Genomic DNA, 19,337 nt, shown 5'->3' with positions numbered 1-19,337 from the left:
TAGAAAGAGGGAAAATCGACCATGAATAGCTAAGGAAATAAGGGAGAGTATCAAATTGAAGGAAAAAGCATACAAGGTGGCAAATATTAGTGGGAGACTAGAGGACTGGGAAATCTTTAGGGGGCAACAGAAAGCTACTAAAAAAGCTATAAAGAAGAGTAAAATAGATTATGAGAGTAAACTTGCTCAGAATATAAAAACAGATAGTAAAAGTTTCTACAAATATATAAAACAAAAAAGAGTGGCTCAGGTAAATATTGGTCCTTTAGAGGATGAGAAGGGAGATTTAATTTTTTTAAAAATGTTGTTATTCTCCAATTTCACATTTTCTTCAAAATTTACACCCCACCCACAAACAGTAAACGGTAACAAACACAAAACTAATCCCCCCAACAATACCAACGATCCCATCCTCCCACCACCCCAAACAATGGCCGACCTGTCAATATATGCATCCAATAAAACAAACCCTCCCACGGTGGCAAAAAAAAACAAAGAAGAAAAAGGAAAAGGAGTCCGGGACCGCCCATGGTCACCATTGACCTTTAGAGTCCACTCACCCCCCCCCCCTACACTCAACGCCCTCCAGCCTCTGAAAGAGTACCGTACATGATACCCAAGAGTTGTCCCCTCTCAATTTCTCAGTTCTGCCACAGTCCTTCTGCCTTCGCAAACTCCTCCGCTGCTTCCGCCGTTCCAAAATAAAAGTCCTCTTCTTCTCCTCTTCTTCCTTCAGCGCCTCCCCTTGCTCTCGCACCTCCGCCACTGCGCTCGCCACCGCCTTTGTCACCAGGGAAATCGCCTCCTCGACCAGCATACTCAAAACCTCTCTCATCTCCTTCCTCATTGTCTCCATGTATTTTGTAAACTGCCTTTTGAATTCCGCAGCCATCACCTTAGTTATTTCTTCAGCCGTAAGCAATTCGGCCTCCCCTGGTGCTCCAGCCTCCATTTTCCTTGGTGACCCCGCGGTGACCTTTCCACTCCCCGACGGACCTTCAGCTGTTTCCTTACGGACGTTCTTTTGCTCACCCTCGACATTTTTCTTCACTGTGCCTTCACTCTGCCGCCTCTGTGCCTTCTCCCAGCTTTTGCCACCTCCGTGGACCCTGGGACCGGGCTTAAAGCCCCGAAAATGCCGTTCCTGTACGGGAGCCCTCCATTGTGCGGCCGCCTCCCGCCCGCCGTCACCGGAAGTCTGAGAAGGGAGATTTAATAATGGGAGATGAGGAAATGGCTGAGGAACTGAACAGCTTTTTTGGGTCGGTCTTCACAGTGGAAGACACAAATAACATGCCAGTGACTGATAGAAATGAGGCTATGACAGGAGAGGACCTTGAGATGATTGTTATCACTAAGGAGGTAGTGATGGGCAAGCTAATGGCAGTGGCCCGTTCACGCCAGCGTAAAATGCGACGGCGTTTACGATGGCGTGGACACTCTGCCGCGGGATGAGAGAATCCCGCCCGGTATACATTTTAATTACTGATGGCAATGGAGGAATGGGTCCATCCTAATCAATGAATATTTTGGAAAGTTATTACAGAAAATCCAGGGCTGGGGATTAACGGTAAAATATTTAATTGAAAATGATACTAAATTTGTTGCTCCTGAAGAAAATAGTATCAAGAGAAATAATTACTACAACCCCACCACATGTAGGCCGCATCAAGCAAGCATCTGACAAAGAATCATAGAAATGTACAGTCAGAATGAAGGCCATTCAGCCCATCAAGTGCATGCTGAGTGACAATGTGTCAATCAGTCTAATCCTACTTTATAGCTTGTGGTCTATAGACTTATTTCAGGGACATATCTGAGTACTTTTTAAATCTTAGGATGGTAAAGGCAGAAACCCTTGTTTCAGGCAATGAGTTCCAGATGCCACCACCCTCTAGATGAAATGGAAATCCCCCAGAATCCCTTCTACGCCGCTTAACATAAATCTCTATCCCCTGTGGCCATCTCAACCAAAGCACATAGGGCCTTCCTATCCACTCTATCTAGATACCTCATAATTCTATATGCTTTAGTTATGTCTGCCCTATACCTCCTCTACAGTTCCAAAGAAAATAACTCAGTCTATCCAATCTTTCCTCATAACTAAGTCCTGTGAACTCCTCCTCTGTACCCTCTCGAGTGCTTCCACATCTTTCTGATAGAATTGCATGCAATACTTCAGCTCTGGCCCAAACAGTGTTTTGTACATTTCTGCATGAAGAGTACCTGTTGCAAGCAATGGTCCACAAAGGCACAGTGAAGATTTGTTTATAGAGTTTCAAATGTTTGAAATCCAGGAGATTTTGCAGGTTGGCAGTTTTGCGTGCTGGTACTGTTCAGATGATTTTTTTTGTCTGAATTCAAGCTATGCACGATTCCCAGCTAAAGGAATGGATATGCAGACTCCTCTTGGGCTTTGAGAAATGTGCAACAGCAGTTCAAGATATATTACCAGCTGATTTTTAACTCCCATCTCTGTGAGGAAGTGCCTTAGAACCTTAGTTAGGCCACACAGGCTCATGCCTGTGGGCCACCACTTTTAAGTCTTCAATACGTTTCAGTGCAGCCCAAGGTGTGCATAACAGCCCTTATATGACACAAGGCCCTTCCCCCACATTCTGATAGTTCTAACCACCAATCTTCAGATTTACAGAGTCCTGATTTGATGGACCAGGTCATCAGCAGGTCAGCACGGTAGCACAGTGGCTAGCACAGGTCCCCAGGTCACTGAAAGGGGCAACACAGGTGGAGAAGGTAGTCAAGAAGGCATACGGCATGCTTGCCTTCATTGGCCAGGGAATTGAGTATAAGAATTGGCAAGTCATGTGCAGCTGTATAGAACCTGAGTTAGGCCACACTTGGAGTATAGTGTTCAATTCTGGTCGCCACACTACCAGAAGGATGTGGAGGCTTTAGAGAGGGTGCAGAAGAAATTTACCAGAATGTTGCCTGGTACGGTGGGCATTAGCTATGAGGAGCGGTTGAATAAACTCGGTTTGTTCTCACTGGAACGGCGGAGGTTGAGGGGCGACCTGATAGAGGTCTACAAAATTATGAGGGGCATAGACAGAGTGGATAGTCCGAGACTTTTCCCCAGGGTAGAGGGGGCAATTACTAGGGGGTATAGGTTTAAGGTGCGAGGGGCAAGGTTTAGAGGAGATGTACGAGGCAAGTTTTTTTTACACAGAGGGTAGTGAGTGCCTGGAACTCGCTGCCGGAGGAGGTGGTGGAAGCAGGGACGATTGTGACGTTTATGGGGCATCTTGACAAATACATGAATAGGATGGGAATAGAAGGATACGGACCCCGGAAGTGTAGAAGATTTTAGTTTAGACGGGCAGCATGGTCGGCGCAGGCTTGGAGGACCGAAGGGCCTGTTCCTGTGCTGTACTTTTCTTTGTTCTTTGTTCTTGCCTCGCCCCTGCTGACTGCAGGTCTCCTCCCAGATTGTTCGGATCAGTCTTGCTTTGTGGGAGAATTTTGGATGTGAATTTGTATTTTATGACTAAGGTACGTGGACTGGAGTATTGAGTTAGCTGCAACTGTAGTTCTGGTTTTGAAGAAGATGCTGAACAATCAGACGAACACAATCCAACATGAGCATTATGAGGTTAAAACTTGATGGAGGACTTCCGGTTGCGGTGAGGATGAGCTAGCCGCACGTTTCGGCGGCTCCAGCTCCGACGGAACTTCGGGCTCTTTTAAGAGCCCCAACGGGGATTTTTTCGGCCGAGTAACCCGGTGTGGGGTGTGTGGGAAGGGAGTCGCCCCCGAACGACGGAAGAAAAAACCGGCGGCGGCGGCTGCAGCCTCAAGAATCTTCGACTATAAGGTCAGAGGGAGAGGAAAACAAAATGGCGGCGGAGAAATCGCAGGCGACATGGGGGCCTGAGCAGGACGATGTCGTGAGACGGTGCGTGGACCTGCTGAAGAAGGAGGTACTGACCCCGATGCTACAGGCAATTGAGGGGCTTAAGGAGACTTTAAAGACCCAGGAGACTGAGCTCCGCGTGGTGGAGCAGAAGGTGTCAGGTATTGAGGACGAGGTCCTGGGCCTGGCGGTTCAGACTCAGACGCACGAGGCACTTCATAAAAAGTGTGCTGAAAGGATCGAGGCCCTTGAAAACGGAGTGCGAAGGAAGAACCTTGGGATACTAGGTCTCCCTGAGGGTGTGGAAGGAGTGGACTGTGGAGCGTACGCAAGTAAGATGCTGAGCTCACTGATGGGTGCTGAGGCCCCTGCGGGCCCCATGGAGGTGGAGTGGGCAGGTCGGATCCCGGCGAGAAGACCAAAAGCGGGAGAACCACCGAGGGCGATAATCGTGCGATTCTACCGCCTTAAGGACAGAGAAGAGGTCCTGAGATGGGCTAAAAAGGTGCGGAGTAGCAGATGGGAGAATGCGGTGGTACGGATATACCAGGATTGGAGTGCGGAGGTGGCGAGAAGGAGGGCGAGCTTCAACCGAGCCAAAGAGGTTTTGCACAAAAAGAAGGTGAAGTTTGGGATGCTGCAGCCGGCAAGACTATGGGTCACGTATCAGGAGAGACACTATTACTTCGAGACGGCGGAGGAAGCATGGACCTTTATTAATGAAGAGAAACTGGACCGGAACTGAGGGACTGATGCTGCAGGGAATTGTTATTGTTATTGTTTTTGTTAATGTTATGGTGAAAGTTAATTGAGAAGTAAACAGGGAAGGGGGGAGACACTGGGGAAATGTGGGCGCCGGTGAGGGGGGAAAGACGGGACATAGTCGGAGAACGGAGAATGGGGAAGGGGAGGGGGAGGGGAAAGGGAGCTGCGCCATAAGAGGCGGGTCAGGTAAAGGGATGTTCCCGCGCCAGAAAGAATAAGGCGGGAAAACAGGCGCAAGGCGGATGGGAGTTCCCTCACACCGGGGGGGTCGAGGAGTGAGCAGGAGTAGCCGGGGTCAGTTGAAGTCAGCTGACTTACGGATGTGATATGGGGGGAGCAATCAAGCTAGATAGGGGGGGGGGGGGACAACTGGGTTGCTGCTGCGGAAATCCAAAAGGGAATGGCTAAAGAGTGGGTGGTCGGGGACGGTGTGCGAGCGGGAGCGCGGAGGCGGGATATGGGACTGGCCTAGAGAAGGTAATGGCTAGTCGACACGGGAGGGGGGCAGGTAGCCCCCTAGTGAGGCTGATCACGTGGAACGTGAGAGGCCTAAATGGACCGATAAAAAGGGCCCGAGCGCTCGTGCATTTGAAAGGACTAAGGGCAGACGTGGCTATGCTCCAAGAGACGCACCTAAAGGTGGCGGACCAAGTTAGGCTAAGGAAAGGATGGGTGGGACAGGTGTTCCACTCCGGACTGGACGCAAAGAACAGAGGGGTGGCCATTTTGGTGGGGAAACGGGTAGTATTTGAAGCAAAGAACATCGTAGCAGATAGCGGAGGTAGATATGTAATGATGAGTGGTAGGCTGGAGGGAATGGAGGTTGTGTTGGTTAATGTGTATGCCCCAAATTGGGACGATGCGGGATTCATGAGACGGATGCTGGGGCGTATACCGGACCTGGAGGCAGGAAATTTGATTTTAGGAGGGGACTTCAATACAGTGCTGGACCCGGGGCTAGATAGATCCAGTTCAAGGACCGGAAGAAGGCCGGCAGCGGCCAAGGTACTTAAGGGGTTTATGGACCAAATGGGGGGAGTGGATCCATGGCGATATCTTAGACCTAGGGCTAGGGAGTATTCCTTCTTCTCCCATGTCCATAAAGTGTACTCCCGGATAGATTTTTTTGTTTTAGGAAGGTCGTTGATCTCTAGGGTGGAAGAAGCTGAATACTCAGCCATAGCGGTTTCGGATCATGCCCCACATTGGGTGGACCTGGAAGTAGGAGAGGACAGGGAGCAGAGAACACTCTGGCGATTAGATGTGGGACTGATGGCGGATGAGGGAGTGTGTGCAAGAGTGAGGGGGTGTATTGAGAGATACCTGGAGGTCAATGACGACGGCAAGGTCCCTGTGGGAGTGGTCTGGGAAGCACTAAAAGCGGTGGTCAGGGGAGAGCTGATCTCTATTGGGGCCCACAAAAGGAAAACAGAGGCCAAGGAAAGTGATAGATTACTGGGGGAAATTTTAAGGGTGGACAGGGAATTTGCAGAGACCCCGGAGGAGGAGCTGTACAGGGAGAGGAGACGACTCCAGACCGAGTTTGACCTTCTGACCACCAGAAAGGCGGAGGTACTGTGGAGGAAGGCACAGGGGAGGAGGTACGAATATGGGGAAAAGGCTAGTCGCCTGTTGGCGCACCAACTGCGAAAAAGGGCAGCAGCAAGGGAGAGAGGAGGAATTAGGGATGAAAGGGGAGACACTGTGCGAAGGCCAGGAAAGATAAATGAGGTGTTTAAGACCTTTTATGAGGAACTGTATAGGTCTCAACCCCCAGAGGGAGAGGAGGGGATGCGGCAGTTCCTGGACCAATTGAGGTTCCCGAAAGTGGAGGAGCAGGAGGTGGCAGGCCTGGGGGCGCCGATTGAGGTGGACGAGGTTATTAAGGGACTGGGAAGCAGGGAAGGCTCCGGGGCCGGACGGGTTCCCGGTGGAATACTACAGAAAATATGTGGACTTGTTGGCCCCGTTGATGGCGAGGACGTCCAATGAGGCCAGGGAATGTCGGAGGCGACGATATCGCTAATTTTGAAGAGAGACCAAGATCCGTTGCAGTGCGGGTCCTATAGACCTATTTCACTATTGAACGTGGACGCCAAGTTGCTGGCAAAGGTACTGGCATCGAGGATAGAGGACTGTGTCCCGGGGTGGTGCACGAAGACCAGACAGGGTTCGTAAAAGGGAGACAACTGAATGTTAACGTGCGACGACTATTAGGGGTGATAATGATGCCCCCAGTGGAGGGGGAGGCAGAGATAATGGCGGCAATGGACGCAGAGAAGGCATTTGATAGGGTGGAGTGGGAGTATTTATGGGAAGTGTTAAGGAGGTTTGGGTTTGGGAACGGGTTTATTCGCTGGGTTAGACTTCTTTATGGGGCACCAACGGCAAGCGTAGTTACAGGTCGACATAGATCGGAGTATTTCCGATTATAGACAGGGATGCCCGCTGTCTCCATTGTTGTTTGCGTTGGCAATTGAACCTCTGGCCATGGCGTTGAGAGACTCCAGGAAATGGAGAGGGGTGATTAGAGGGGGAGAAGAACATCGAGTCTCGTTATACGCGGATGACCTATTGTTATACGTGTCGGACCCAGCGGGGGGGATGATAGAGGTTATGCGAATTTTGAGGAGGTTCGGGGAATTCTCGGGGTATAGGCTAAACATGGGGAAGAGTGAATTATTTGTGATACATCCAGGGGACCAGAGTAGAGCGATAGAAGGCTTACCGCTAAGGAAAGTGGAAGAAACTTCCGATACCTGGGGATTCAGATCGCTAGGAGCTGGGGAACCTTGCACAGACTTAATCTGACACGGCTGGTAGAACAAATGGAGGAGGACTTCAAGAGGTGGGACATGCAGCCTTTATCGCTGGCGGGCAGGGTGCAAGCAATTAAGATGATGGTCCTCCCGAGGTTCTTATTTGTATTTCAATGTCTCCCTATATTAATCACCAGGACCTTTTTTAATAAAATAGATAGGAGCATCACGAGCTTTGTGTGGGCAGGGAAAGTTCCGAGAGTTAAGAGGGGGTTCCTTCAGCGTAGTAGGGATAGAGGAGGACTGGCACTACCGAACTTGGGAGATTATTATTGGGCCACCAATGTGGCAATGATACGTAGATGGATGATGGAGGGTGAGGAAGCGGCATGGAAAAGACTGGAGAGAAAGTCCTGTAAAGGGACGAGTTTAGAGGCGCTGGTGACGGCACCGCTACCGCTCTCACCTAAAAAGTATACCACAAACCTGGTGGTGGCGGCAACACTGAACATATGGGGACAATGGAGGCGACAGAGAGGGGTGCGGGGAGCCCTGGTGGGGTCCCCTATCAGGAACAACCATAGGTTCGCCCCAGGAAGAATGGATGGAGGATTTCAGAGCTGGCACCAGTTGGGAATTAGGAAGGTGGGAGATTCATTTATAGATGGGACTTTTGCGAGCTTGGGAGCATTGGAGGAAAAGTATAAGTTACCCCGGGGAAATTTCTTGAGATATATGCAGGTGAGGGCGTTTACTAGACAACAGGTGAGGGAATTTCCGTTGCTCCCGACACAGGGGATACAGGACAGGGTGCTTTCAGGGGTGTGGGTCGGAGAGGGCAAGGTGTCGGAGATTTACAGCGAGATGAGGGAAGAGGGGGAGGAGTCGGTGGGAGAACTTAAGGGAAAGTGGGAAGAAGAATTAGGGGAGGAGATAGAAGAGGGTATGTGGGCTGATGCCCTAAGCAGGGTAAACTCCTCTTCCTCATGCGCCAGGCTTAGCCTGATTCAATTTAAGGTGCTACATAGAGCACACATAACGGGGGCAAGATTGAGCAGGTTCTTTGGAGTGGAGAACAGATGTGGGAGGTGTGGCGGGAGCCCGGCAAACCACGCACATATGTTTTGGGCGTGCCCGGCACTGGAAGGATATTGGAAGGGAGTGACGGGAGTGATCTCGCAGGTGGTGAATGCCCAGGTCAAACCAAGCTGGGGGTTAGCTCTATTTGGAGTTGCGGAAGAGCCGGGAGTGCAGGAGGCGAAAGAGGCCGATGTCATGGCCTTTGCGTCCCTAGTAGCCCGGCGCAGGATCCTACTTATGTGGAAGGAGGCGAAACCCCCCGGACTGGAGGCCTGGGTAAACGATATGGCGGGGTTTATTAAACTGGAGCAGATAAAGTTTGCCCTGAGAGGATCGGCTCAAGGGTTCACCAGGCGGTGGCAGCCATTTCTCGACTACCTAAGGGAACGTTAGAGGGAAGACAGATGACCAGCAGCAGCAACCCAGGGGGAAGGGGGGGGGAGGGGGGAGGGGGGGGGGGGGTTTAGTTTAATATAGGTCAATAGATAATGGGGTTTTGTTACTTGTGTATTGTTAAAAATTTCTATTTTGTTATCGTTCCATTTGTTTTGTTCCGTTTGTTTTGTAAGAGGGAAAAATGTTGTTTGGAAAAAATTTGCAATAAAATTTATTTTTTAAAAAAAAAACTTGATGGAGGTCAAGAGGTCATTATCTCGCCAAGCTGCCAAAACTTAATGTCATTTTTCTTGGTATAGCAGGTAAGGAATGTCTAAGGATGGTCTTTGACCTACCTCTCTCTCTGCCTTATTCAGCTGCTAAAGGAAATTCGCTTTTCAAGCGCACACCAGCGTTTGAAAATCTTTTTAGCGCTTCTTCCAAGTTGGCTAAGTGTTCCTCTCCCGAGGAACCGTTAATAGGGCATCATCTAAACAAATGGCAACTTTGGGCAGTCCCTGCAACACGTTTTCCATTGTGTGTTGGAAAATTGCACATGCCAATGATACCCCAAATGATAACCGAGAATACTCTTATTCACATACAAGCCTTTGTGTTGTTGATGGTAATGTATCCTCGGGAAGCCTCAACCAACTCCAGTTGCAAGTAAACATGGTTCATGTCCAGTTTGGTGAAGGTCAAATCCCCATCAGGTTTATCATACAGGTCCTCAATCTTAGGTAAGGGCTGGCTGCTCGATTGACTGTTAGTTTATAATCCCACAAATTCAGACCACCTTATCTGGCTTGAGGACGGGTACAGTGGGTACGGCCCATACTGCAGACTGTACCGGTCTAATGATGGCTAGGTCTTTAAGGCGCTGAAACTCTGCTTCCACTTTTTCTAACATGGAACAAGGGACTGGTCTGGCCCTATATAACCTTGGTGTGGCCTCAGGGTCTTCATATATTTTGGCTTGGAACCTCAATCTTCTCCAGTTCGACCCAGAAGACCTCAGGATACCTTTGGATAACTTTGTATAGGCCCCCCTCGCCCAGTTTGAATATTTCTGCCCAATTCAATTTTGTGTGTTGGAGCCAGTCATGCCCCCATTAAGCTTTAGACCCTGTCCACTTACAACGACAAGTGAGAGCTGGGCTGACTGCTGCCCGGAAACTACCGGGCCACAGTGGTCCCCATGATTTTTAGTGCTATCTGGTTAGCACTGTTGCTTCACAGCGTCAGGGTCACAGGTTCGATTCCCGGCTTGGGTCAGTGTCTGTGCGGAGTCTGCACATTCTCCCCGTGTCTGTGTGGGTTTCCTCCGGGTTCTCTGGTTTCCTCTCGAAAGACGTGCTTGTTGGGTGAATTCGACATTCTGAGTGCTCCCTCAGTGTATCTGAACAGGCACCGGAGTGTGGCGACTAGGGGATTTTCATGTAACTTCATGCTCTGTAATGTAAGCCTACTTGTGACACTAATAAACATTATTATTATAAGTGGCTAACTGGGTCACAGTGTTCTTCAACCTCAACGGTTTGACCCTGTCTTCTAAGTAATGATAAACGTGTTCCCCGAAAAGGGTTGCTGAAGCCCCGGTGTGTACTTCCATCTTCAAAGGGTGTCCGTTGACAAGTAGTCACTGTGGTTACTGGAGCCACTCTGCCCATGTCAGTGTGGTTCAGCATCATCATGTTCCGCACAGTTGTCTAGTATTCCCCCATACCTTTAAACACACATATTCTGTTTGTCTAATGAAGGTGTTGATTAATTGGAATAAGCATTCACTTGATATTTCAGTTTCTCCCTCTGAAATTGCCAACTTGAAAAGTAATTGTTGCACAAAGTATGTTAGTTGGCCATCAGCAACGTGATGGAATATTCTCTCCTTGCCTGGATGAGTGCAACGACACAAGAAGATCGATACCATCCAGGACAAAGCAACCTCCCTGATTGGCATCCCTTCCACAAACATTCACTTCCTCCACCACCAACATCCAGTGGCAGCCGTGTGTACCATCTACAAGATGCACTGCAGTAACTCACCAAGGCTCCTTCGACAGCACCTTCCAATCCCACTACCATCTAGTAGGGCAAGGGCAGCAGACTATTGGGAACACCATCACCTGGAAAATTGCCATCCAAGTCACTCACCACCCTGGCTTGGAAATATACTGTTGTCCTTCACTGTCACTGGGTCAAAGTCCTGGAATTCCCTCCGTAAGAGCACTGTGGGCACACCTACACCATGGGACTGCAGTGAAAGGCAACTCACCACCACCTTCTCGAGGACAATTAGGGATGGGCAATAAATGCAGGCCTGGCCATGACACCCATATCCCACAAGTGAATAGAAACAAACCAGTTTCTGCCACATTTCAGGCGACGTCACGGTGGTGGTGCAATTCTGAGGAAATTTCCAACCAATGGAGTGATTTTAGGAATTGTGTGTTTGTGTGTCAGACTGAATTGCTGATGTGCATGTCTGGCAGGCATAGCTCCACACCTGGAATGCACATACATTAGATTGGAGTGGATTGGATTTATTTATTGTCACGTGTACTACAGTGAAAAGTATTTTTCTGCGAGCAGCTCAACAGATCATCAAGTACATGGGAAGAAAAGGGAATAAAAGAAAATACATAATGTTCTCAGACTTCTGTATCTCCTGCCCGATGGAAGAAGTTGGAAGAGTGAGTAAGCCGGGTGGGAGGGATCTTTGATTATGCTGCCCGCTTTCGCCAGGCAGCGGGAGGTGTAGATGGAGTCAATGGATGGTAGGCAGGTTTGTGTGATGGACTAGGCTGTGTTCACGACTTTCTGAAGTTTCTTGCGGTCCTGGGCCGAGCAGTTGCCATACCAGGCTGTGATGCAGCCCGATAGGATGCTTTCTATGGTGCATCTGTAAAAGTTGGTAAGGGTTAATGTGGACATGCCAAATTTCCTTAGTCTCCTGAGGAAGTATAGGCGCTGTTGTGCTTTCTTGGTGGTAGCGTCGACGTGGGTGGACCAGGACAGATTTTTGGAGATGTGCACCCCTCGGAATTTGAAACTGCTAACCACCTCCACCTCGGCCCCATTGATGCTGACAGGGGTGTGTACAGTACTTTGCTTCCTGAAGTCAATGACCAGCTCTTTAGTTTTGCTGGCATTGAGGGAGAGATTGTTGTCGCTACACCACATGTAATGTTGCCCCCTGTGTTCAAATGACAGTCACAAATCTGATAAACTTTATAGAATCATAACTTCATAAAAGCACAGTTTCTGTGATTGATTGAAAAGATAACAAAATGATCATGACTTTGAACCTTATCAGGTTGATACAAAGAATAATTGATGCACGAGAGTGGTTAGTGGGCAGAAATGTTACTGTGGGCTTTTGAGCGTACAACATTGACAGAAAGACCAGCTGCTCCATCAATCATGCCCCTCAGTCCCGATGCCTCGGGCATTATGACAAGGCACTTCCTTAACACCCTGAAAGTGGAAAATGGATGGGGAAAAATGGCAAGATTGAAGCACTCTCTTGGGATGGGAATCCTTCCAACAAATCACTCTGCTGTTGTACGTCAGCATTTCTCTTACAGTAACGAATCATGTAGTTGGCAGTTATTTTACTTCGTTTTTTTTGTATGCTGGCAATTGTGATATTACAAAGAACAAAGAAACGTACAGCACAGGAACAGGCCCTTCGGTCCTCCAAGCCCATGCCGACCATGCTGCCCGACTAAACTACAATCTTCTACACTACCTGGGTCCGTATCCCTCTATTCCCATCCTATTCATGTATTTGTCAAGATGCCCCTTAAATGTCACTATCGTCCCTGCTTCCACCACCACCTCCGGTAGCGAGTTCCAGGCACCCACTACCCTCTGTGTAAAAAAACTTGCCTCGTACATCTACTCTAAACCTTGCCCCTCGCACCTTAAAGCTATGCCCCCTAGTAATTGACCCCTCTACCCTGGGGAAAAGCCTCTGACTATCCACTCTGTCTATGCCCCTCATAATTTTGCAGACCTCTATCAGGTGCCCCTCAACCTCCGTCGTTCCAGTGAGAACAAACCGAGTTTATTCAACCGCTCCTCATAGCTAATGCCCTCCATACCAGGCAACATTCTGGTAACTCTCTTCTGCACCCTCTCTAAAGCCTCCACATCCTTCTGGTAGTGTGGCGACCAGAATTGAACACTATACTCCAAGTGTGGCCGAACTAAGGTTCTATACAGCTGCAACATGACTTGCCAATTCTTATACTCAATGCCCCGGCCAATGAAGGCAAGCATGCCGTATGCCTTCTTGACTACCTTCTCCATCTGTGTTGCCCCTTTCAGTGACCTGTGGACCTGTACACCTAGATCTCTCTGACATTCAATACTCTTGAGGGTTCTACCATTCACTGTATATTCCCTACATGCATTAGACCTTCCAAAATGCATTACCTCACATTTGTCCGGATTAAACTCCATCTGCCATCTCTCTGCCCAAGTCTCCAAACAATCTAAATCGTGCTGTATCCTCTGACAGTCCTCATCGCTATCCGCAATTCCACCAACCATTGTGTCGACTGCAAACTTACTAATCAGACCAGTTACATTTTCCTCCAAATCATTTATATATACTACGAACAGCAAACGTCCCAGCACTGATCCCTACGGAACACCACTAGTCACAGCCCTTCAATTAAAAAAGCATCCTTCCATTGCTACTCTCTGCCTTCTATGACCTAGCCAGTTCTGTATCCACCTTGCCAGCTCACCCCTGATCCCGTGTGACTTCACCTTTTGTACTAGTCTACCATGAGGGACCTTGTCAAAGGCCTTACTGAAGTCCATATAGACAACATCCACTGCCCTACCTGCATCAATCATCTTTGTGACCTCCTCGAAAAACACTTATCAAGTTAGTGAGACACGACCTCCCCTTCACAAAACCATGCTGCCTCTCACTAATACATCCATTTGCTTCCAAATGGGAGACATCCCCTGAAGACAGCGAGGATCCAAAGATTTCTGTCAAGGCCTCAGCAATTTCCTCTCCAGCCTCCTTCAGTATTCTGGGGTAGATCCCATCAGGCCCTGGGGACTTATCTACCTTAATATTTTTTAAGACGCCCAACACCTTGTCTTTTTGGACCTCAATGTGACCCAGGCTATCTACACACCCTTCTCCAGACTCAACATCTACCAATTCCTTCTCTTTGGTGAATACTGATGCAAAGTATTCATTTAATACCTCGCCCATTTCCTCTGGCTCCACACATAGATTCCCTTGCCTATCCTTCAGTGGGCCGACCCTTTCCCTGGCTACCTTCTTGCTTTTTATGTACGTAATTAGTTGTGTTGTGTTACTTGATGACTGATACCTTTCATCAAAAAATAAATAGCAAATATGGTGTGTCCAAATAACAACAATGTCTGTTGCCAGCAAATGGAAGTCAGACAATTTTGTACGGTTCCTTTCGCTTGTGAATGAACCAGTAGTCGCCACATCCAGGATAGAAATGCATTTTACTATAATCCAGTGAGCTCCCTTACAATCGGAATGGTTCTAAATGTTCTAATTATTTCAGAAGAACAAATGAGACCGTAAGACATAGCAGCAGCCAAATTAGACCATTTGGCCAATCGAGTCTACTCTGCCATTCAATCATGGCTGATATTTTTCTCATCCCCATTCTCCTGCCTTCTCCCCATAACTCTATATCCCCTTATTAATCCAGAACCTAACTACCTCTTTCTTAAAGACACCCAGTGACTTGGCCTCCACGGCCTTCTGCGGAAATCAGTTCCACAGATTCACCACCCTCTGGCAGAGAAATTCCTCCTCATCAGCATTTTAAAGTATTGTCCCTTCAGTCTGGGGCTGTACCCTCAGGTTCTAGATTCTCCTCATAGTGGAAACATCCTCTCCACGTCCATTCTATCCAGGCCTCTTTTCGCCGCCCCCCCCCCCCCCCGCATGATGAATATCAACACCTATTTATTTTCGCTTCTCGAATTTCCGAGAACTTGGGAGAACAGGGCTGGGCAGAAGCTAAAAGAGAAAATGTTTCCTGGATTTTTATTCCATTTGGACTTTTATTTACAACCCACAGCACCTGTAATTCCAGCGGAAGATTTTCAGGCATTGTATGGAAAATAAAACGCAACAATAAACATTCAAACTTCATTGTAGTGTCATGATCTAAAAATATCTCTCACCACCCTTTCACATCATACTGCTGCCTTTCTGAGCTCCTTGCCTCAATACTGGTCAGACCAGTTTTATAATCTGCTCTTTCTTAACATATACCTGGTTCCAAATTCTTTTTTTTAAAAAACTTAATCTTTTTGTTTTGGGAGCTGATGTAATTTATAAATTATGTACTACTAGACATTAGTAGTCTATGAATTTATCTCTTGGGCATTTTTTTCTCATTTTAAATCAGATGAGTTTAATTAAGTAAAATTAAGGTGAGTCATGTTGGCGAAGCTTTTCAACTTACATTCATCAGGACCAACGTGAGAATGGCAAATTTCATAAGATCACAACAATTTATAGTACAGGAGAAAAAGGTGCTGATTAGTTGGCAAGTCAACTTTGGCCGAAGATTTGCCAGGGAGAAAGCAATGGGGAAGTATGGAATCATAGAATTTACAGTGTAGAAGGAGGCCATTCGGCCCATCGAGTCTGCACTGGCCCTTACAAAGAGCACCCTACTGAAGTCCACAAATCTATCCTTTCCCCATAACCTAGTTCCCAAACTCCTGGGTAATTCAAAAAAAGGTACATGACCCGATCGTTTTTCTTTTGCTTGGAGAGAATGAGTCCTGCATGTCAATGTATATCACTTTGAGCAAGCAGAAATTAGCCACATTACCAGCTTGACTGATTATCTAAAATTGGTTGTTAGTGTAGCTATTAGTGAACTCTGGATTGTTCAGCCAGTGCTGCCCAATCGCGGAATCACAGAACAAATAGGTTCTCTAGTCTATGATTTATCTAAATTAAATTGCTAATTTACTTTGAGATTTGTTAATTTTGTGTTGTGCATACACTAACAATCGATAAACATGTAATCCATATAGCCAGAAATTAATTTTTATCCCTTTGATTTGGAATTGACTGGTATTCAGAACCCAGAAGTAAGAAGTAATGTCAAACCCAATGCACCCTCCGATGCTCTATTGCAACTTCAGCAGCTTTGTATTTACAAGCTACTTTGGGATTCTCTTATTCAAAGAGAATGTTTCACTTCCTTCGAATTATTTTTGTGTTTAGGATTTTCAGAGGGAACTGATTCGTGTCTCTGTTTAAATAAACTCGTGCTATAGTTTAAAATTGTTGTGTTATAAAATTTTGAGTTGTACAACATGCTAACTCTCCAGTACTTTAACTCTAGATCTCTTTCCATTTATAAGTGAGAGGCAAGCTTTTTTGTAGTTTACGAGAGAACTACAAACTGATTCTTGTGACAATTGGTCAATTGCACTTGGGAGTTTGGCAGTAAAAGGGCGAGGGCAAAGTAAAAATGTGGAGCTATACAACTTTAGACTGTCAAATTTTGGAGCTATGAGGCAAACTCAAGTATTGGGTGGAATTCTCCCACTTATGGAGAATCAGGCGTGAAGGGAAGATTCCGGTCGGGCCTTCATCTACACGCCCCATCCATGGGATGCAAATCAGTTTCCCTCCAGCAAGATTCCTGATCTGTCCTGCTGGGCAGCATCGGAAGATCCCACCTTAGTTTCATGCCTTCATGAAAATTACTTTTGGACCTCTCAGTGATTCTCCCCCCTCATGACTATCATTGATCCCGCTGTTGGGGCATTGGAGAATTCTGCCCTCTAAGTGGAAAAATAATCAGAGCAACAGTTGCATTTTTAAAGATTATTTATAGAGTATAGTCAGGAGCATTCCCTATACAGTAAAGAGAACCGTACCAATGTCTAGATGGCATGGTGGCACAGTGGCTGGGCGGCACAGTAACACAGTGGTTAGCACTGCTGCATTACAACGTCAGGGACCCGGATTCAATTCCAGCCTCGGGTGACTGTGGAGTTTGCACGTTCTCCCTTGTCTGGGTGGGTTTCCTCCCAAAGTCCAAAGATGTGCAGGTTAGGTGGATTGGCCATGCAAAATTGCCCCTTAGTGTCCAAAAGATTAGGTGGGGTTACTGGGTTATGAGGATAGGGTGGAGGAGTGGGCCTAGGTAGGATGCTCTTTCCAAGGGTCGGTGCAGACTCGCTAGGCCGAATGGCCTCCTTCTGCACTGTAGGGATTCTATGATTCAGTAGACCATAATAACTAAATATGATTAACAAAAAGTCTAACAAAATATATGTAGAAAAAAGGCTGGCAAGATTGGGAATCTTTGCAAGGGTTAGTTCAGACTACCTTAGAGTCTTAGTGTAGTAAACCTCACGAGACCCATGGGGACATCTCAATTGATCTCCCCGTGGGTCTCGTGGAATACGGGCAGCACGGTAGCATTGTGGATAGCACAATTGCTTCACAGCTCCAGGGTCCCAGGTTCGATTCCGGCTTGGGTCACTGTCTGTGCGGAGTCTGCGCATCGTCCCCGTGTGTGCGTGGGTTTACTCCGGATGCTCCGGTTTCCTCCCACAGTCCAAAGATGTGCAGGTTAGATGGATTGGCCATGATAAATTGCCCTTCGTGTCCAAAATTGTCCTTAGTGTTGGGTGAGGTTGCTGGGTTATGGGGATGGAGTGGAGGTGTTGACCTTTGGTAGGGTGCTCTTTCCAAGAGCCGGTGCAGACCCGATGGGCCGAATGGCCTCCTTTTGCACTGTAAATTCTATGAATACGAGCTCCCCTGCTAGTGGGCAGAGGCCCGCACAGCTGGGTCCCGTAAATCCACCTTATGAAAGCCAGCCCGGACTGGTGACCAGCGTGATCGGTAGCCCCAGTTGGGAGTTTGGTCTGTAAGTGGCGTTGTGTCCTTTACTTTGTGTTTGTTTACTCAATCCTGTTTAACTTATCTTCTCAGGCCTCCTGAGCTTTTATAGTTAGAAAGGCAGCAGGAAGAGTGTTCCGGGAAATGCGAGGACATTTTTATTGCTCTGGTTGACAGTTTTAGGAGCCCTATAAATGCAGGAGAGTAGCAATGTTTAACCTGATATTCAAAGAAAGTGACAGAACAAAGAAAACTACAGCACAGGAACAGGCCCTTTGGTCCCCAATTCTGCACCGACAATGCTGCCCATCTAACCTAAAACCTTTTACGCTTCTGGGGCCCGAATCCCTCTATTCCCATCCTATTCATGCATTTGTCAAGATGTCCCTTAAACATCACTATCGTACCTACTCCCACCACCTCCTCTGGCAGCGAGTTCCAGCTATTCTTCCACCCTGGGGAAAAAGCATTTGACTGTCCAAAAGATGAGGTTGAAGCCCACAGAATATTTGTTTCCAAACCTATAGTGAAACATTTTGGTGAGTGTTATCAATATTTAGCAAAGAACACAAGGGGGATAAAAAGTATTCATGCTCGAGTAGAGGTCAGATCTTACAGACATGATGGAATTCTTTGAGGAGGTAGATAGATGAGCTGATGAAATCTCAGGCGGCAATTTCTTTTTGTTCTTTTCTAGGTGCTGACTCAGGCGAGAAAAACAACGTGCAGCTGGCCGGCGGCACAGCTGGCCTTTCTCGCCATATTGTCCAGCACCTACTCGGAGGCCGGTCCCACGCTTTCACACTGGTGGTGGGCCTGAAAAAGCTGGCAACATCAGGTTTCAAGAAATTAGGATACCCTTTAAAAAGGGGACTCCCACCCCCCCAAAGGTATAGTGGAAACCCTCTTTTGTGGCCCCGATGTGGTCTCTTCACTTGGTTCATCTTATTCCAGACCTGTTGTAAACCTCTTTGACATGATGGGGCAAATCCCACTATGGGGTGGGGAGGGGGCGCAATACAACGGGGAAGCTCTACAATTATATGTTAAAGCATTTTACTGAGTTTCCTGATCTTTCTAACAGTAACCTGTACATCAATGACTGTGGGCGGGGACAATTGTGCCACAAGATCTCGCCGGAAAGATTCCTGTTTCTTCACTCTCGTTTTGCACCCGCATCGCCATTTGCGCTCGCCACAAACACTGGTGCAAAATCCATGCCCTCATGAGCAGATCTAATTTACTTTTGCTATTCAGGAAGTTGTTGATGGGGATCCACGTGTCAGTCATGGAATCATAGAATTTACAGTGCAGAAGGAGGCCATTCAGCCCATCGAGTCTGCACTGGCCCTTGGAAAGAGCACCCTACCCAAGCCCACACCTCCACCACCTCCCAGCAACCCCACCTAACCTTTTTGGACACTCAGGGCAATTTAGCATGGCCAATCCACCTAACCTGCACATCTTTGGACTGTGGGAGGAAACCGGAGCACCCGGAGGAAACCCACGCAGACACGGGGAGAACGTGCAAACTCCGCACAGACAGCGACCCGAGCCGGGAATCGAACCTGGGACCCTGGAGCTGTGAAGC

The 19,337-nt window shown here is 47.7% G+C and overlaps 1 protein-coding gene across 7 annotated transcripts in view; it reads left to right on the top strand.

Annotated features, from left to right (window-relative positions):
- Nucleotides 1-19,337, top strand: part of fhip1aa (FHF complex subunit HOOK interacting protein 1Aa) — a 263,629-nt gene that overhangs the window by 32,913 nt on the left and 211,379 nt on the right. For 3 of the 7 annotated variants that reach the window (XM_072496068.1, XM_072496067.1, XM_072496065.1), the window contains one exon: nucleotides 18,444-18,636. The exons of the other annotated variants lie outside the window; for them this stretch is intronic. The gene's annotated coding sequence lies outside the window, so the exon portion shown is untranslated. The remainder of the gene's footprint in view (nucleotides 1-18,443; nucleotides 18,637-19,337) is intronic. 7 annotated transcript variants of the gene reach the window in all.

The sequence above is a fragment of the Scyliorhinus torazame genome, chromosome 3 (genome assembly GCF_047496885.1).
Source record: "Scyliorhinus torazame isolate Kashiwa2021f chromosome 3, sScyTor2.1, whole genome shotgun sequence".
NCBI classification, from domain to species: Eukaryota; Metazoa; Chordata; class Chondrichthyes; order Carcharhiniformes; family Scyliorhinidae; genus Scyliorhinus; species Scyliorhinus torazame.
This window is presented reverse-complemented; position numbering and strand designations above follow the sequence as displayed.